Source organism: Saccopteryx leptura, chromosome 6 (assembly GCF_036850995.1).
Source record: "Saccopteryx leptura isolate mSacLep1 chromosome 6, mSacLep1_pri_phased_curated, whole genome shotgun sequence".
NCBI classification, from domain to species: domain Eukaryota; kingdom Metazoa; phylum Chordata; class Mammalia; order Chiroptera; family Emballonuridae; genus Saccopteryx; species Saccopteryx leptura.
Window position 1 is genome coordinate 97,658,082 of NC_089508.1, and position 19,536 is coordinate 97,677,617.

Here is a 19,536-nt window from a genome sequence, read left to right on the forward strand (position 1 = left end):
GGAAGACAACTGGAATGAAGGCATGAAAGCAGAGAAGAAAAAATAAGAGACACTCATAAAGTCTGAGGAAATACTTAGAGAGCTCTGTGACAACATAAAGAGAAATAACATCTGCATTATAGGGGTTCCTGAAGAAGAAGAGAAAGAACAAGGGATAGAGGCTTTGTTCAATCATATCATAGCAGAAAGCTTCCCTAAAATAATGCAGGAAAAAGTCTCACAAGTTCAGGAAGCACAGAGACCTTCATTGAAGAGAAAGCAAAAAAAACCTTATACTAAGACACATCATAATTAAATACCAAAGCTAAGTGATAAAGAGAAAATATTAAAAGCTGCTAGAGAAAAAAAAAAAGGCTATCACCTTCAAAGGAGCCCCCATAAGGATGACTTCTGACTTCTCAACAGAAACACTTGAAGCCAGAAGAGAATGGCAAGAAATATTCAAAGTAATACAGAACAAGAACCTACAACCAAGACTACTTTATCCAGCAAGGCTATCATTTAATATTGAAGGAGAAATAAAAAGCTTTCCAGACAAAAAAAAAACAACTCAAGGAATTCATTACAACCAAACTAATGCTGCAGGAAATATTAAGGGACATGTTGTAAACAGATCAAAGTGGGAAAAGAATATAGCAAAAGAGGAATACAGCTTTAAAGAATAAAATGACAATAAACAACTACATATCAATAATAACCTTAAATTTAAATGGATTAAATAATCAAATCAAAAGACATAGGGTAGCTGCATGGATAAGAAAACAGGACCCGTACATATGCTGTCTACAGGAGACACACCTTAAACCAAAAGATGCACATAGACTGAAGGTAAAAGGATGGGAAAAAAATATTTCATGCAAATGGAAATGAAAAAAAAGCTGGGGTAGCAATACTTATATCAGACAAAATGGACTTTAAAAGAAAGAATATAGTAAGAGATAAAGAAGGTCACTACATAATGATAAAGGGAGAAATCCAACAGAAAGATATAACTATTATAAATATCTACGCACCTAATATAGGAGCACCTAAATATCATATATAAAGCAGATTTTGATGGATATAAAGGTCAGGATCAACAGCAATACTATAATAGTAGGGGATTTCAATACCCCATTAACATCACTAGATAGATCCTCAAGAAAGAAAATTAACATAGAAAAAGAAGACTTAAAGGACACACTAGATCAACTCAATTTAATAGATATCTTCAGAACTTTTCACACTAAAGCAGCAGAATATACATTCTTTTCAAGTGCTCATGGTACATTCTCTAGGATAGACCATATGTTAGGGCACATAAATGGTCTCAACAAATTTAAGAAAATTGAAATCATATCAAGCACTTTCTCTGATCACAATGGCATGAAACTAGAAATCAACCACAACAGAAAAGCTCAAAAATTCTCAAACACATGGAAACTAAATAGCAGGTTATTAAGTAATGAATGGATTAAGAATGAGATCTAAGAAGAAATAAAAAAATTCCTAGAAACAAATGATAATGAGCATACAACAGCTCAAAATTTATGGGACACAGAGAAAGCAGTACTGAGAGGGAAGTTCATAGCACTACAGGCATACTTTAAGAAGCTAGAAGAAGCTTAAATAAACAACTTAACCCTGTATCTAAAAGAACTAGAAAAAAACAGCAAGTAAAGCCCAAATGTAGTAGAAGGAAGGAAATAATAAAAATCAGAGCAGAAATAAGTGACATAGAGGCTAAAGAAACAATACAGAGAATCAATGAAAATACGAGCTGGTTCTTTGAAAAGGTAAATAAGATCAATGAACCTTAAAATAGACTCACCAAGAAAAAAAGAGAGAGGACTCAAAAAAAATTACAAATGAGAGTGGAGAAATAACAACTGACACAACAGAAATACAAAATATTGTAAGAAAGTACTATGAAGAACTGTATGCCAAAAAACTAGACAACCTAGATGAAATGGACAAATTCCTTGAAACATACAATCTTCCAAAAATCAATCTGGAAGAATCAGAAAACCTAAACAGTCCAAATGAGATCAAAATAGTTATCAAAAAACTCCCAAAAAAGAAAAGTCCTGGGCCAGATGGCTTCACAAGTGAATTCTGCCAAATATTTAAAGAAGAACTAACTCCTATCCTTCTCAAGCTATTTCAAAAAATCCAAGAGGAAGAAAGACTTCCAAACTCCTTTTATGAGGCAAGCATAATTCTGATTCCAATACCAGGAAAAAGACAACACAAAGAAAGAAAATTATAGGCCATTATCCCTGATGAATATAGATATTAAAATCCTCAACAAAATATTAGCAAACCACTTCCAACAATAAATGAAAAAAATCATACACCATGATCAATTGGAATTTATTCTGGGGAGGCAAGGCTGGTACAATATTTGCAAATCAATCAGTGTGATTCATCACATAAACAGAAGGCAGGAGGAAAACTACATGATAATTTCAATAGATGCAGAAAAAGCATTTGATAAAATCCAGCACCCATTCATGATCAAAACTCTCAACAAAGTGGGAAAACAGGGAACATACCTCAACATGATAAAAGCCATCTATGAGAAACCCACAGCCAACATCATACTCAATGGGAAAAAATGAAAAGCAGTCACCGTAAGATCAGGAACAAGGCAGGGGTACCCCCTTTCACCACTCTTATTCAACATAGTTCTGGAAGTCCTAGCCACAGCAAACAGACAAGAAGAAGAAGTAAAAGACATTCAAGTTGGAAAAGAATAAGTAAAGCTATTATTATTTGCAGATGATATGATATTGTATATAGAAAACCCTAAAGTCTCAGTCAAAAAACTACTGGACCTGAAAAATGAATTCAGCAAAGTGGCAGTATATAAAATTAATACTCAGAAGTCAAAGGCATTTTTATACATAACAATGAACAGTCAGAAAGAGAAATTAAGGAAACAATCCCTTTCACTATTACAACCAAAAAAATAAAGTACCTAGGAGTACATTTAACCAAGGAGACTAAAGACTTGTACTTGGAAAATTATAAAACATTGATAAAAGAAATCAAGGAAGATACAAACAAGTGGAAGCATATACCGTGCTTATGGTTAGGAAGAATATACATCATTAAAATGTCTATGTTACCCAAAGCAGTTTGTAATTTCAATGCAATACCAATTAAAATACCAATGACATTCTTTAAAGATATAGATCACATAATCCAAAAATTTATATGGAACCAAAAGAGAACATGAATAGCCTCAGCAATTTTATAAAAGAAGAATAAAGTGTAAGGCATCACACTTCCTGATATCAAGATATACTGCAATGCCATTGTACTCAAAACAGCCTGGTACTGGCATAAGAACAGACACATAGATCAATGGAACAGAAAGGAGAACCCAGAAATAAACCCACAGCACTATGGACAACTGATATTTGACAAAGGAGGTAAGGGCATATAATGGAGTAAAGACAGCCTCTTTAATAAATGGTGTTGGAAAAATTGGACAGCTACCTGCAAAAAAACGAAACTAGACCACCAACTTACACCATTTACAAAAATAAACTCAAACTGGGTAAAAGACTTAAATGTAAGCCGTGAATCCATAAGCATCTTAGAAGAAAACATAGGCAGTAAGGTCTCCAACATCTCTCGCAGCGATATATTTGCTGATTTATCTCCACGGGCAAGTAAAATAAAAGACAGGATAAACAAATGGGACTATATCAAACTAAGAAGCTTTTGCCCAGCCAAAGACAATAAGAATAGAATGAAAAAACAAATTACATAATGGGAGAACATATTTGACAGTACATATCATAAGGGGTTAATAACAAAAATTTATAAAGAACTTGTAAATCTCAACACCAGAAAGACAAACAATCCAATCAAAAAATGGGCAAAAGAAATGAATAGACACTTTTCCAAAGAGGACATACAGATGGCCAATAGGCATATGAAAAAAATGCTCAACATCACTAATCATTAGAGAAATGCAAATTAAAACCACAATGAGATATCATCTCACATCAGTCAGAATGGTGCTCATCAACAAAACAACACAGAATAAGTGCTGGCGAGGATGTGGAGAAAAGGGAACCCTTCTACACTGCTGGTGGGAATGCAGACTGGTGTAGCCTCTGTGGAAAACAGTATGGAGATTCCTCAAAAAATTGAAAATCGAACTGTCTTTTGACCCAACTATCCTGCTTTTAGGAATATACCCCAAGAACACTATAGAACTGTTCCAGAAGGAGAAATGCACCCCCATGTTTATGGCAGCACTGTTCACAATAGCAAAGATATGGAAAGAGCCCAGGTGTCTGTCAGAGGACGAGGGGATTAAAAGCTATATACTATGGAATACTACTCAGCCATAAGAAATGATGACATCGGATCATTTACAACAATAGGGATGGACCTTGATAACATTATACGGAGTGAAATAAGTAAATCAGAAAAAACTAAGAACTGTATGAACCCATACATAGATGGGACATAAAAATGAGACTCAGAGACATGGACAAGAATGTGATGGTAACAGGGGTTGGGGTGGGGGGTGAGGAGGGGGCAAGGATGGAGAGAGAGGGGGTTGGGGGAGGGAGGGACACAAAGAAAACCAAATAGAAGGTGATGGAAGACAATTTGACTTTGAGTGAGGGGTATGCAGCATAATCAAATGTCAAAATAATCTGGAGATGTTTTCTCGGAACATATGTACCCTGATTTATCAGTGTCACTGCATTAAAATTAATAAAAATAAGATTAAAATAAAGCCAGAGTCCTTTTTAATTTTTTGTTATTTAAAATTTTTAGTAAATCTTGGATTTCTAATTAGATGAAATTATAAATCTTTGTTTATTTATATATATTATAGATATATCATATACCATCTACTATATTTGTTATATATATTATATATTATGTTGCGTATATATAATTTGTATATTTACCTATTATTTTTCTCCCTCTATATCTAGTTTTTATTTTTTTATTTTTTATTCTCTTTTCTGTGTTTGCCACCTTAAGCCAGATTTTTATTCTTTATTTTTGTCATGACCCCATAGTACAGTCCATCTAGATGGCAACAGGAAAAGGTTGGGGGGGGGGAGTGGAAAAGGGGCCAGGAAGACACCTTGTAGCCAGTGCTCTGTCTTTCTAAGGCTTCTTAGTCTATCTCCCAGGGACTGTGGTTTGTATTTAGATGGCTTTTGCAGTCTTTCCTGGGACAGCACAGTTAGCCCCCGTGTCCAAAGTATCAGTCCTATTTTCATTGTCCTTTTCATGAAACTTTTAGAACAGCTTGTATTTTTAGGTGGGTAAAATTTCTAGTTTTTGTTTTAGTCTCCTGTTTGCCTGTAACTGGTTTTACCCATTGGGTGTTTTCCAGATAAATTCCTGGCAGTCTATTATGGGCCTGTTTACAGGTATCTGCCTCTGGTTTCAGGGCATCCCATTTGACCGGGAGGGGTTGGAATTGGCACTAATCCCAAGAGAGTAGTGGTGACACTTGTTCTAGAGAGGACTGTTGTACCTTTTGATCTCAGCGATAAACTCTGCCTGACAATAGGCACTGCAGCAGTGCTGGGCACATTGGCTTGGAATTTTACATTCATCTGGTAGCTTAGAGACCTCTTCTGGTGTCTTAAGGGGAGTGAGGATAAAATGTTCTTTTCTCTTTTTCTGCTTCATAAGATTTTCAACCATTGGTCTACATGGCTTGTGCCCCAAGAGCCTGCTGGGTCTGAGGATTGGGAATGACAGACAGGTAAGCAACAGTACAGGAGACGCTAGCCCAGAAACCAAGGATTGTTCCGAAGGAGCCATAGCAAATTCTGGTTAGGCAGTGGTTTGTAGGTGATCTGTGGGGTGTCTCTAACTGCTCCCTTTGTAAGCAGTACAAACTAAGATTTAACTTATCTATTCATGTCATTTGCTAGCGACTGTGGTATAAAACTTTGTGTTCATTTTGTATTGCCTCTACAGTAAAAAGCATTAAGATCTACTCAACTCTGTAATCACTCAATTTATCATTGTAGTATAGTCATGTATGTTTAAAATACCTCATGCTATGTGTGAGACATTTAGATAACATGTATAAATATTTTCAGATAAAATGCTTGAAAAATTGTCTAATAAATACAGGAATATTTCATTTCATAAAAAAAAGTTATATGAAATAATTATATTTGGAAGTATCAGTGGAGTTTTTAAAGTAATATACTAATACCCTAAACTTTATTGAACATGCAAGCAGCTTTTTATTTTCTTAATTTTTGATTCTATCATACCTATTTTATTTTTCAATCTATATTAACAGTTACATCTTGTGTTTTTTACTGTCATTTTTTGGGGTTTTTTTTTTACCCAATTTGTCTTTGTCTATTTTCACCTTCTATTTCTTTTTTACTATATACATTTATTATTTCTCTTTTCTTTTTGTTGAATTTATTGGGGTGACACTGGTTACAAAATTACACAGGTTTCAGGTGCCCAATTCTACAACACATCATCTGTACACTGTATTGTGTGTTAACCTCCCCAAGTCAAGTCTCTATCCCCTTTATTTTCCTGTACCCTCCTCCACCTCCTTCACCACCACAGCCACCTGTCCTTGCACAGGCAATAAACAAGAATTTCCATGTCCATTAGTTTTTTTTCTCTCGATCTTTTATCATAATTAATTTTCTTTAACTAACTCTTCATAATAAAAAGTTAAAAATTTACTTTAAATATTCTATATTCAAGATAAACCTTAATTTTTTTTTAATTCGGTGTCATTTGTTCACTGAACAGTCTCCAAAATCTTCACTGAAGTTTCTTATTTTGTGTGTTCTTTTTTTTTATAAATAAATTTTTATTAATGTTAATGGGGTGACATCAATAAATCAGGGTACATATATTCAAAGAAAATATGTCCAGGTTATCTTGTCATTCAATTATGTTGCATACCCATCACCCAAAGTCAGATTGTCCTCCGTCACCCTCTATCTAGTTTTCTTTGTGCCCCTCCCCCTTCTCCTCTCCCTCCTTTCCTCCCATGCCACCCCCCACCCCCCATAACCACCACACTCTTGTCCCTGTCTCTTAGTCTCGTTTTTATGTCCCACCAATGTATGGAATCATGTAGTTCTTGTTTTTTTCTGATTTACTTATTTCACTCCGTATAATGTTATCTAGATCCAACCATTTTGTTGTAAATGATCCGATGTCATCATTTCTTATGGCTGAGTAATATTCCATAGTGTATATGTGCCACATCTTCTTTATCCAGTCTTCTATTGAAGGGACTTTTGGTTGTTTCCATGTCTTGGCCACTGTGAACAATGCTGCAATGAACATGGGGCTGCATGTGTCTTTACTATCAATGTTTCTGAGTTTGGAGGGTATATAACCAGTAGAGGGATTGCTGGGTCACATGGTAGTTATATTTTTAAGTTTTTGAGGAACCACCATACTTTCTTCCATAATGGTTGTACTACTTTACAGTCCCACCAACAGTAAATGAGGGTTCCTTTTTCTCCACAGCCTCTCCAACATTTGCTATTACCTGTCTTGTTGATAATAGCTAATCTAACAGGTATGAGGTGGTATCTCATTGTAGTTTTGATTTGCATTTCTCTAATAACTAATGAAGATGAGCATCTTTTCATATATCTGTTGGCCATTTGTATTTCTTCCTGGGAGAAGTGTCTGTTCATGTCCTCTTCCCATTTTTTATTGGATTGTTTGTTTGTTTGTTGTTGAGTTTTATGAGTTCTTTGTAAATTTTGGTAATCAGGCCCTTATCTGAGCTGTTGTTTGAAAATATCATTTCCCATTTAGTTGGATGTCTGTTTATTTTGTTGTCAGTTTCTCTTGCTTAGCAAAAACTTCTTAGTCTGATGTAGTCCCATTCATTTATCTTTGCCTTCACTTCTCTTGCCTTTGGAGTCAAATTCATAAAATTCTCTTTAAAATCCAGGTCCATGAGTTTAGTACCTATGTTTTATTCTATGTATTTTTTTGTTTCAGGTCTTATGTTTAGATCTTTGATCCATTTTGAATTAATTTTAGTACAAGGGGACAAGCTATAGTCGAGTTTCATTCTTTTGCATATGGCTTTCCAGTTTTCCCAGCACCATTTGTTGAAGAAGCTTTCTTTTCTACATTGTGTGTTGTTGGCCCCTTTATCAAAAATTATTTCACCATATATATGTGGTTTTATTTTTGAACTTTCTTTTCTGTTCCATTGGTCTGAGTTTCTATTTTTCTGCCAATACCATGCTGTTTTGATTGTCGTGGCCCTATAATATAGTTTGAGGTCAGGTATTGTAATGCCTCCAGCCTCATTCTTTTTCTTTAAGATTGCTTTGGCTATATGGGGTTTTTTATATTCCCATATAAATCTGATGATTTTTTGTTCCATTTCTTTAAAGAATGTCATAGGGATTTTGATGGGAATTGCATTAAATTTATAAATTGCGGCCCTGGCCGGTTGGCTCAGCGGTAGAGCGTCGGCCTGGCGTGCGGGGGACCTGGGTTTGATTCCGAGCCAGGGCACATAGGAGAAGTGCCCATTTGCTTCTCCACCCCCCCTTCCTCTCTGTCTCTCTCTTCCCCTCCTGCAGCCAAGGCTCCATTGGAGCAAGGATGGCCCAGGCGCTGGGGATGGCTCCTTGGCCTCTGCCCCAGGCGCTAGAGTGGCTCTGGTCACGGCAGAACGACGCCCCGGAGGGGCAGAGCATCGCCCCCTGGTGGGCAGAGCGTCACCCCTGGTGGGCGTGCCGGGTGGATCCCGGTCGGGCGCATGAGGGAGTCTGTCTGACTGTCTCTCCCCATTTCCAGCTTCAGAAAATTAAAAAAAAAAAAAAAAATTTATAAATTGCTTTGGGTAATATGACCATTTTGATTATATTTATTCTTCGTATCCAAGAACAAGGAATATTTTTCCATCTCATTGTATCTTTTTTGATTTCCCTTAAAAATGCTTTGTAGTTTTCATTATATAGATACTTTACATTCTTTGTTTATTCCTAGGTATTTTATTTTTTTTGTTGCAATCGTAAAGGGGATTATTTTTTTCAGTTTGTTTTCTAATATTTCATTGTTCGCATATAGAAAGGCTATGGACCTTTGTATGTTAATTTTGTATCCTGCAACCTCACTGTATTGGTTAATTGTTTCTAGTAATCTTTTTGTGGAGTCTTTGGAGTTTTCGATGTATAGGATCATATCACCTGCAAAAAGTGATACCTTTACTTCTTCTTTTCCAATATGGATGCCTTTTATTTCTTTTCTTGTCTGATTGCTCTGGCCAGAACTTCTAGCACCACATTAAATAAGAGTGGTGAGAGTGGACAACCCTGTCTTGTTCCTGATTTAAGGTGGAAAGTCCTAGTTTTGTGCCATTTAATATGATTTTGGCAGATGGTTTATCATATATGGCCTTTATCATATTGAGATATTTTCCTTCTATATTCATTTTATTGAGTGTCTTAAACATAAAGTTGTGTTGTATTTTATCGAATGCCTTTTCTGCATCTATTTTTTTAAATTTTTATTTTATTTATTCATTTTAGAAAGGAGAGAGAGAGAGAGAGAGGAGAGAGATAGAGAGAGAAGGGAGGAGGAGCAGGAAGCATCAACTCCCATATGTGCCTTTACGAGGCAAACCAGAGTTTCGAACCGGCGACCTCAGCATTTCCAGGTCGATGCTTTATCCACTACGCCACCACAGGTTAGGCCTTTTTCTGCATCTATTGATAAGATCAGGTGGTTTTTGTTCTTTGTTTTGTTGATATGGTGTATTACGTTAACCATTTTACATATGTTGAACTATCCTTGAGATACTGGGATGAATCCCACTTTGTCAGTATTTTGTTTAGTATTTTAGCATCTGTATTCATTAAAGATATTGGTCTGTAGTTTTCTTTTTTTGTGCCGTCCTTGCCAGGTTTCGGTATGAGGGTTATGTTGGCCTCATAAAATGTGTTTGGAAGTATTGCTTCTTCTTCAATTTTTTGGAAGACTTTGAGTAGAATAGGAACCAAGTCTTCTTTGAATGTTTGATAGAATTCACTAATATAACCGTCTGGGCTTGGAATTTTATTTTTGGGGAGGTTTTTAATAGTTTTTTTCTATTTCCTCCCTGCTGATTGATCTATTTAGGCTTTCTGCTTCTTCATGACTAAGACTCGGATGGTTGTATATTTCTAGAAATTTATTTCTTCTAGATTGTTGAATTTGGTGGCATATAGTTTTTTGTAGTATTCTATAATAATTCTTTGTATATCAATGATGTCTGCAGTGATTTCTTCTCTTTCATTTTGGATTTTGTTTATATGAGTTTTTTCACTTTTTTTCTTGGTGAGTCTTGCCAAGGGTTTGTCAATTTTTTGATCTTTTCAAAGATCGAGCTCCTTGTTTTATTAATTTTTCTTTAGTTTTTCTGTTCTCTATTTCATTTATTTCTGCTGTGATTTTTATTATTTCCTTCCTTTGGCTGGTTTTGGATTGTCTTTGTTCTTTTTTTTCTAGTTCCTTAAGGTGTGAAGTTAAGTGGTTCACTTGGGCTCTCTCTTGTTTGTTCATATAGGCGTGTAGTGATATGAACTTCCCTCTTATTACTATTTTTATTGCATCCCAGAGACTCTGATATGTTGTACTGTCATTTTCATTTGTCTGTATATATCTTTTGATCTCTGCGCTTATTTCTTCTTTGACCCATTCATTTTTTAAAAGTATGTTGTTTAGTTTCCACATTTTTGTGGGGTGTCTTTACCTCTTTTTTGCAGTTGAATTCTAGTTTCAAGTCTATATGATCAGAAAATATGCTTGGAACAATTTCAATTTTTATGAATTTGCTGATGTTATTTTTGTGGCCCAACATATGGTCAATTCTTGAGAATGTTCCATGTACACTAGAGAAAAATGTATACTCTGTTGCTTTGGGATGAAGTGTCCTGTAGATGTCTATCATATCCAGGTGCTCTAGTGTTTTGTTTAAGGCCAATATATCTTTATTGATTCTCTGTTTGGATGACCAATCTAGAGCCATCAGCGGTGTATTGAGGTCCCGAAGTATGATAGTATTTTTGTCAGTTTTTGTTTTTAGGTCAATAAGTAGCTGTCTTACATATTTTGGTGCTCCTTGGTTTGGTGCATATATATTAAGAATTGTTATGTCTTCTTGATTCAGTGTCCCCTTAATTATTATAGAATGACCATTTTTGTCTCTGAGTACTTTTTCTGTCTTGTAGTTGGCGTTATTAGATACTAGTATTGCTACACCTGCTTTTTGTTTGGATGTTATTTGCTTGGAGTATCGTTTTCCAGCCTTTCACTTTGAATTTGTTTTTATCTTTGTTGCTTAGATGTGTTTCTTGGAGGCAGCATATAGTTGGATTTTCTTTTTTAATCCATTCTGATACTCTGTGTCTTTTTATTGGTGAGTTTAATCCATTTACATTTAGTGTAATTATTGACACTTGTGGGTTCCTTATTGCCATTTTATAAATTGCTTTCTGTTAGTTTTGTATCTTGTTTGATTTTTCTCTTTTGTTTTTCTATCATTTGGTTTTGTTTGTTTGTATTCCATACTGCTTACCTCTGTTGCTACCTTTTTTTAAGTCATGTGCTTCTGTGGTGGTTTTTTCAAGGGTGGTTACCATCAAGTAATAAAAAGGGTACCTACCGTATTCATTGTAGTACCCTATCTTATGAGTGTCTGCACTTCATCGTCCTTTGCTACTGTTAATCTCTGTCCTCTCTCCCTTTTCTTTGCTTTTGTTGTCACAGTTTAAATTTGGTTTTATTGTGTTCTTGGTAGAGCTTTTACTTGTGGTTTTGTTTTGTTTTGTTCTTTGAATCTGGTTAAAAAACTTCCTTTAGTATTTCCTGGAGTGGGGGTTTTCTGATGATAAATTCCCTCATTTTTTCTATATTTGTAAATGTTTTTATTTCTCCTTTGTACTTGAAGGATATCTTTGATGGGTATAGTATTCTTGGCTGAAAGTTCCTCTCTTTCAGGGATTTAAATATTGGGGTCCACTCTCTTCTAGCTTGTAGAGTTTCTGCTGAAAAATCTGATGACAATCTAATAGGCCTTCCTTTATATGTTGTATTCTTCTTTTCCCTGGCTGCCTTGAGAATTTTTTCTTTGTTGTTGGTTTGTGCCATTTTCATTATGATGTGCCTTGGAGTAGGTTTGTTGTGGTTAAGAAAACTCGGTGTTCTGTTTGCTTCTTAAATTTGAGGCTTTAGTTCTTTCCACAGGCTTGGGAAATTCTCATCTATTATTTGTTTGAATATATTCTCCATTCCATTTTCTCTCTCTTCTCCCTCTGATATACCTATTTTTCTAATGTTATTATTTTTCATGGAGTCAGACAATTCCTGTAGGGCTTTTTCATTTTTTTTTTTTTATTTTTTTAGTCTCTCTCTTCTTCTCTTTGTTTTGCCTGAAGTTGCTTGTCCTCTTTGTCACTAATCCTACCTTCTATCTGGCCTGTTCTATTAGCTAAGCTTGTTACCTCATTTTTCAGTTCATGAATTGAGTTTTTCATTTCTGTTTGATTGGTTTTTATATTTTCAATTTCCTTGCTAATATATTCTTTGTGTTAGTGGAGTTGTTTTCTGAGCTCCCTATATTGCCTTTCTGTGTTTCCTTGTATATCTCTGAGTATTTTTAGGATTTCTATTTTAAATTCTCTGTCATTTAGCTCCAATGTTTCCAATATATTAAATTTTTTCTCCATAGATTTTTCCACATCTATCTGTGTTACTTCTCTATCTTTTGTATCCATGATATTTGATTTCCTTTTTCTTAATGGCATCTGAGGTGGTCTTGTTGATATCACTAGTGAGAATTAATAAAATATAAAAAGTAAAAAAATCGTATAAAAAATTGAAAAAAAATGTGTAAAAAAAACACACAAAAAGACAGTAATAATTTATTATTTCATCCCCTTTTCTTTCTTCTCTTCCCCTCCTCTCCCCTCCTTCTTAGGAAAATATCATGATGAACTGTGAATTATATTATGCTAAATGGAACAAAAGCTGCCTATAACAGAGGGCCTGAGTTGGGGGGAATTGTTCATGGGGCAAAAAAGGAAGTAGGGATCCACAAAATGCAAAAAAGTAAAAAAATTTGGGTCAAGTATAAAATTATTTGCTTGTAAGTGATGGTCAACTAAGAGATATAATGAGAGGGATAAGAGGGAAACAGGAAAAAGGAAAAAAAAAAACTATTGTATTAAGTGGAACAAAAACTAAATAAAATGGAGATCCTGGGTTAGGAGGAATGCTAAAGAGTTAAAAAGCGAAGTAAAAAGCACCCAAAATGCCACACACACAAAAAAATCTTGAGTCCCAAATTAAATAATTTGTTCATGATTGAGGATTGAATGAGAAGAAATGTAAAAGGAGAAAAGAGGAAACTAATAGAAAGGGAGAAATAAGAAAAAGGGGAAAAGGAAAGGAAGAAAATATAAAAAAACAAAAAACAAAGAGAGAGAGAGTTAAGGGTTTTAGAGTGTAACCTTCAGGGAGAGTAAGGAAGAAGAAAAGAAATAAAATGTAACACTTATGGGTAGTGTAGTTCAAGAAGAGGAAAGAATAAGATGAGCAGAGAATAAAAGGACCAAGGTGGAGGAAATAGAAATAATAATATTAAAGGCAAGAAAATGAAAGAAACAGAAAAATAGTAGAACAAGTCATAAAGTCTGTGGATTTTTCTTGATTTTGAGAGGTTAACTTCTTCTTCCTTTTTCTTTCCTCACCCTCTTCCTGGTTGGTGATTTGTACCCAGGCTCTGCCCCTGTGGCACGCTTATATAGGGATTTGCAGTTGATGAGACTCTACGGCAATGTCATATATTTGGCTTCAGTCTCGTTGGTAGTCAAGGCTTGTTAGCGTTTGCATGCTCCAACAATGAGAGAGTTCCTTTTCCCGGAGCCTCTCTCTTAGTCTCTCCTTCCTGAATTAGCAGTCTGATGATCCAGCTATGAGGCTGCCACTGCCTCTGCCTGGGGAGTAAGAGGCTCAAAGAGCTGGCATATCCCCACTATATCCCCACTCAATTCAGGGCTCTGGGTAAGAGTTTGGCAGTCAGAGCCACAAGCGTAATCAGGCAGGGCTGGGAGCCAATTGCTCTCAAAGTGACTTTCTATGAGCCTCCAGGCCTGTTCAGCACACCTAGCACTCTGTGGGACCACTCTCCCCAGGCTTTTGACACTTTGTAACCTGTTTTGGCTGGGGAAAAGATGCCCTAGTTGCTTGCTGCAGTACAGGAGGTCTTAACATCTGCCAAGTCCCTCTTTTTAGCATATATCTCTGAGTATAAATGCTCTGCCAATTAGAAGTTACCCCCACCCCTTTAGCAAGAGGCACTAAAAATATCATGCCTCTTGTCTTGGGTCGCTGAACTGAGAGAGATCCTGTCAATTAGAGCCGCGTAGGTCAGTTGGGAGGTGAGCAGACTGTGGGTTAAGCTAATTTCAGCAATTGGATCTGCCTATCTGCTTCAGAAAGGACTGCAAGCTGCCCACGTGCCCCTCCCCTGATGCTTGATTGTTAGCTTGAATGGCTGGGTGAGGCGCCCTGCCCGCCTAGAGAAGCTCGGGTGTAGGGAAGTTTGCTTTGGTGCACTCCCCGCATGCCGCTGACAGCTGCTGCCCATGGTGTAGGTGGCTGCTCGTGTGGGTGGTTGCTCCAGGTGAGCACAGGTGGCTGGGTTGCTGGGTTGCTCAAAGCACACAGGCGGCTGGGTTGCTTGTGGCACGCGGGAGGTTGCTCACGTGGGCTGATTCATCACAGGCACACTCTTTCCTCAGCTTGAACAAACGTCCGTGCCGCAGCCTAACTACCTCCACACCCTTAGCTCCCACCGACTCTCAGTTCCAAGTGAAGCAACCTTTGCTCAGGTTAGTGAGGAAGGCAGCATGTCTGCCTTATTTCCTTCAGGGTTGCTTAAATATTTACTCAATTTTTCACTTGATCCTACCTTCGCCTTCAGTGTGTGGAACTTCCATACGCTCCAAGGATAGATTTTTCTGTCTCTGGTTGATGAACTTGTTGAAATTTTGGGGAGATTTGTCAGTCATGTCAGTCACAGCACCATTTTTCTGACCTTGTATGTTCTTTGATATATATTTTCATTGTGGGTCTTTATTCCTCAATAAAACAATCTACTGAGCTTGTCCTTTTGCAAGTAAAATTTTCATTTCATTATAAAATGCATAAAATTCATGGTCAAGTCAATAGACAATTATAGAGAATATTTTACAGTGGTATAGTCTCTCAGATATAAAAGTATGAGTAAAATGCCAACTTTTTGGTAATTATGAGAATGCATAATATTATAATTTATTCCCAAAATTATGAAGAATTTTATCTGTCTCCCTACATTTGTGACAGTGACAGCTATTAACTTCCTTTTTAACAATCAGTTAATTTCTAAAATTGAATTTGTGACCTTTGAGTCATGACAGACAATCACAACAAATGCATACACACATATATAAAATCATGTACTGAACTTGGTATTTGATTTGATTTTTCTTAAGGAAATAGGCTTCACTTTAGTATCTGGGTTTTTTGAAAGTTGAAGAATAAAGAAGATATTCATTTACAGTTTTTAGTGTATGTTCTTATTTGTATAAAATCACAATATTATTTTTGCATTGTTGCCAATTTTATTATTGTTGGAGTTAATACCCTTTAAAGAACCAAGTTATATTTTTCCACAGAAAGCACTTAGCACAGGTTCTAATACATAATACTCTTTCAAAATGAATACATAAATGCATAAATAAGTTAATATATTTAGAAATATATTATTGACTCTGATAAGCAAGTTCAAGACTAAATGTGACATTGATTAAGTTACTTTAATTTTTTTTAAATAAATTTTTATTTTAATGGGGTGACATCAATAAATCAGGGTACATATATTCAAAGAAAACAATTCCAGGTTGTCTTGTCATTTAGTTCTGTTGCATACCCATCACCCAAAGAGAGATCGACCTCCGTCACCCTCTATCCAGTTTTCTTTGTACCCCTCCCCCTCCCCCTCCCTCTCTCCCTCCCTCCCTCCCCCCACCCCCCATAACCACCACACTCCTGTCCATGTTTCTTAATCTCACTTTTATGTCCCACCAATGTATGGAATCCTGCAGTTCTTGTTTTTTTCTGATTCACTTATTTCACTTCACATAATGTTATCAAGATTCCACCATTCTGCTATAAGTGATCCAATGTCATCATTTCTTCTAGCTGAATAGTATACCATGGTGTATATGTGTCCCATCTTCTTTATCCAGTCTTCTATTTTTTTTACAGTGATTAAAAGCCTTTAAGCAAACTCTTGGCCAATACAGCAAGAATCCATAAAAGAGGAGTGTCCTTAACATGTTCACCAAGTCCAAGTTGGCCCCATCACCATGCCAAATCCCTGAAAAATGCAACCCAACCACAGTTCAGTCTGTTAGGAGCTGTCACAGGGAGCAGGAGTCCAGGAAAAGTCCACATCCAGGAAAAGTCCGCATGGCACTGGAATTGTTGTCACCATTCTATACTTTGCAGCTCATGTCCAAGTCCCAATGACCACTGCTTCTAGCTGGTAATGATTCAGGTAGACTGGAAAAGCTATTTGCAGCATGCATGGATATGGAGCTTCTGTTCTCCTCTGCCTGGCGAGATGAGACCAGGTTGCTTTTCCCTGGAGCTCTGTGAGTGTGGCATGGTAAAGAGAACCTTGGGATACACTCAGCTGGGTGGCAAAGGTAGATTCATAATAGAAGTTGGCAAAAGGGGGAAAGAGAGCTCTAATTTAGGAGTAGGTCCCAACCTGAAATATGAGAGGGGCATTGAGGTAGGAGGAATAAAGGAAATACTGTATATTAAACAAAGCAGCAGAAAATAGGACTATCAACACCCACAACAGAGATCTTTGAGGGAAGATTAAAGAACCTGACTATTCAGGCAGAACATAGTTAAATGGTCCTTGTGCAAATGAGATCAGTTTACCTGCTTCTTGGAAGAAATACCTTAGGCTCATCCACAGTGTCGTAGATGGGGCCGACGGCCCTGGGCACCTTAAGCCTTCAGTGGCAAACCCCAGCTTTCTGGGCAAGGTTAGGTCATAGGTGGCTGGAGCAGGGCTGGAAGAGACTGAACCCTCTCTTAGAGGAGCGAGGGGGAAGCCTACCTTTCAGTGTCCCTGTTTCCTCACAGCAGAGGCATGTAAGCCTGGCAGGCTTTAGCTCTATGACCTTCCTTTCCACTATTGAAGCAAGACCCAGATGGCATCCTATGAGACCCCTTTGAGGTGTTGGAGCCTTTAAGGGTGTATCCTAAAAGCTGGTAGTTCCCCTGATCTCTATTGGGCTTTTTCTGCCTGTAGGTAACTTAAAAGCCATGCTCAGAAGATCTCGCTGAGGGGTTTGAGGATTCTCCTCCGCCTATATAAATCTTTTCTATGTATCTGGAGCTATTTGGAAAAAGACAAAACAGTGTTATTAGCTGGATCTAATAAAGAGGCTAGTAGCATGCAGGCGAAAAAGATTTGGTGTCTCCTGTTCATCAGCATTCAAAAGAAATGTAAATTTTTTTTTAAGTAAAAAGCATAATATGGTAGACCCGTAGGAGTTCCAGGATATGACTACCCCCTTTAAAATTTTTTTTTTTTAAATTGACCTTAAAATGTTTTCTGAGTACACTTTAATAATACCTTAACTTTAAAGATTGTAAGCATGACAAAATACAGTAAATGCTTTTGCTCCGTATGCAGGAGCATTTTCAGTTTAGCCAGTTTATGAAATCCAGTAATAGAACAATGCATACAGACAATGAGCTATAACATGCTTAGCAGCCTCTCCTGTTCTGACAGAGGTTACTATAGATCCGGAATATGTATCCACTGTAATGTGGACATACGACTGTTTGCCAAATGAAGGTATAAGTTACTTTAATTTTTAATAAATAGTTTCCTCTGTTAAATGGGTTTGAAAGTAGTAGTTAGTTTACAGTTGTTTTGAGGATTATTTGCAAAATTTTATATTAAAATTATTATTAAAATAGCTGGTATACAGTAAACTTAAAAAACTATTAACCTTATTTGATAGCAATTATATTAAGAATATAATATCATTTCTCCCTTTTCACATTGGTCATTAAATAGTAGAAATAATTCATTCCTTCAACATAAATTAGCACATCAAAAAAGTGAGTAACTTGAATTCAAACTCACATCTATTTGACCCTAGAGCTAGTAGTCTTTAACACCATAAGAAAATTAACATAGAAAGAATAAAACAAGCAAAGCAAGTAGAAAAAGAGAAAGACTGACAGAAACACTTAGCTATGACATGCTATTGTTTTAAACCTATTCTCTCATTTCTTACATGAACTGAGAAAGTTAGTAATAACTATGTATCCTGGAAGAGTGTGCTAATGTATTGATATACTTTAGGTGACTTTAAAATAATCACCAACAATGCCAGGTGTATTTTAGGTATGCAAGGACGGTTCACATCCAAAAATCAATAAATGTGATATACTATAATAATAAAATGAAAGATATAAATAATACGAGCATTTTAATCAATGCTTAAAAAGCATTTGGAAAAATTTACCCACATTTGTGATAAAACTCAATAGGTAAGGTGTAGATAAATGTACCTCAATGTACTAGAGGCTACATATGACAAGGCCACAGCTAACATCAAACTCAAACTCAATGGCGAAGAGCTGAAAGTTGCATTCAAAGCAATTAGGCAAGAAAAATAAATAAAAATATCATATCCAAATTGTAAAGAAAGAATTATAATTGTCTTCAAATGACATGATTTTACACATATAAAATCCCAGCAACTCCACCAAAAGACTCTTAGAATAAACAAATTAATTAAAGTTGCAGGATACATAATCTATCTACAAAAGTTAGTTGTGTTTCTATACACTGACAACAAACTTTTGGAAAGAGAAATTAAGAAAATAATTTGATTTACAACAGCATCAAAAAGACTAAAATACTTAAGAGTACATTTAACCAAGGAGGTTAAATATCTGTACACAGGAATCTATAAGACACTGATAAAGAAATTCAAGAGGAAACCATCAGAAAGATATTCTGTGAGAAAATAGATGAGACCAGAGGACATTATGCTAAGTGAAGTAAATAAGACACAGAAAGATAAATACTGCATTGATCTTATATAGTATAAATGTGGAATCTAAAAGTTGAATTCAAATACATAGAGTGGAATCACAATTGCCAGGGCTGTGAGGTGGAGAAATGGAGGAGGTTGGTCAAAAGGTACAAAATTTCAGTTATATAGAATGAATTAGCCCTGGAGGTATAATGAGCAGTATGGTAACTACAGTTGATAATACTATATTATATAATTGAAATTTTCTTAGAGAGTAGATCTTAATCATTCTCAACAAAAATAAATAAATAAAAATTAACTGAGTTGATGGATGTGTTAAGTAGCTTGATGTAAATTATTTCACAATGTATACCTATATCAAATATTCATGTTGTATACTTTAAATATAATATATAAAATATATGTATATAAATAT